We start from the raw sequence: 1,767 nt of genomic DNA, 5'->3' as shown, positions 1-1,767 counted from the left end.
TTTTGATTTGTGATTCCCTGATGCGGTTCCCTCACACACGTAGGTGCACAACAGAGCCGGCTGTGTGTGGAGTGCGCGGGAAGATTCTTCTTCCACTCCGGCAGTCTGGTAAGCCACCAGTTCCCTCCCTGGTCTAGTCTGCTCCACTGTTCTAGTATGAGTTTCAGTTTTCCAATGATTTTTTTCACCTAAAAAGGCCAGCTCTGAATAAAAAGTACATGTTTCAGTTCTGTAGGGTTTTAGTGTATTTAGCCCTTAATTGCTAAATTACCCCTGATTTTCTTTATCGGTGATTCCTACTACGGTTCCTATGTGCACAACTAACCTAAAAAATTGTTCTTGATAAATACAGGTGTTAGCAGTTATGTACTTGATAGAAGACACATCTTTTCTACATGGTAAATTTCGGGATGCAAACCTAGTAATGTGCCTGGTACGATGTTCCACTTTTTCTTTGAATCGCTTCAATCTAGGTGCAAGAAAAACTCACGCACGGTATAAATTGCTTCTTATTTGCATCATTATTCAAGTTATCTAATTGGCTAATCGTATGCACAAGTATTCATATAGTTGACCATGATCGAGTAGTACTACCATTTGCTTGTGTTGAGCTGCTAGCTACTAGTTCCGTATCGCATTGCCTTCTGCGGTACCTAATTGGCTTATCACTTTTCTCAACTCTCACACCAATGCGGCTTATTTGTGAAAGCAGATCCCAGCTTGAGCAACAGTTGGAGTTAGCCAAGCGAGGCAGCGTGAGCACTAGGAGAGGGAGGGGAGAAGGAGAACTTAGGTTGCATGGCACCAATGGTCGGCTCCTTATCCAGAATCACGCGTCGGGAAAGGAGGTTCGAGGACTGCTTCTTCTTGGGACGCCACATCCATCGAGCTCTTACCCCATCACCGCTGCCATCCATGGAGCTCTGACCTATGGCCAACAATTCGTCATGGTATCGCCCCATTTCTCCTCTCTCATTTCGATTTGCTAGCCTTTGTGATTGTGATTCCCTGACGTAGTTTCCTCAAGTACGCAGGTGCACGAAAGACCCAGCGTGTGGTGTGCATGTGGAATTCTTCTTCACACTCAAACACAGGTTATGGTAAGCCACTGCTTCCGTCCGCTGCTCCATGGTTCATGTAGGGGTTCCAGTTTTCAATTTCTTTTAGTGGATTTAGCCCTCACATGCTAAATTAACTCTGACTTTGTCTACCACTAATTCCTACTAGGGTTCTTGTATGTGCAAGACTTCTGTGAAAATATAAATATGTGATGTCCACCCCTTACTGTCTCTATTCTATTTTATGGTTTGGAAAACGCAAATCATGTGTTGGTCTGTTTTACAAACATGGAATAGCCAGTATAATTGATCTTGCCCCCCTTATGTGTTGCTCCCTATCATTATTCTGTTACCTTGTTAACTGGCCGTTAATCTCATTCTTTGTTCACCCCCATGGACCTGACTTGATGGTGAGGATGGCATAGATATCCATGCTGGAGGAGTAGGAGGGCAACGGGCAAGTAATAATAGGAACCACCATGAGCCTCACTATGCGCTATCCTGGTGAAACTGTTGGGTGCAACGGTGATGGGCAAGACGAGCATGTAGAAAGAGACCACAACAGCAGCAGGATAAGACATAGTTGTTGAAGACTTGAAATACACATGAATGTACATGTTTCGATCTGATCTCCCCTTAATCTGGATTGCCTTCTCTTCACATGTATGGTTGGTATGTTTAGTGAAGCTTCTCAATAGGTACATGTCTT

General features: G+C 44.0%; 1 long non-coding RNA gene across 1 annotated transcript; it reads left to right on the top strand.

Moving 5' to 3' along the window:
* Positions 1-14: 14 nt before the first annotated feature.
* On the top strand, positions 15-1,759 carry LOC123177669 (uncharacterized). Its single transcript, XR_006489049.1, has 5 exons — positions 15-108; positions 353-433; positions 713-950; positions 1,035-1,100; positions 1,484-1,759. It is a non-coding gene; the product is annotated as an uncharacterized lncRNA (long non-coding RNA).
* Positions 1,760-1,767: the final 8 nt, after the last annotated feature.

This window comes from Triticum aestivum, unplaced genomic scaffold (assembly GCF_018294505.1).
Source record: "Triticum aestivum cultivar Chinese Spring unplaced genomic scaffold, IWGSC CS RefSeq v2.1 scaffold27838, whole genome shotgun sequence".
Taxonomy (NCBI): Eukaryota; Viridiplantae; Streptophyta; class Magnoliopsida; order Poales; family Poaceae; genus Triticum; species Triticum aestivum.
The sequence above is the reverse complement of the archived record's forward strand: the minus strand, read 5'-3'. Positions and strand labels throughout refer to the sequence as shown.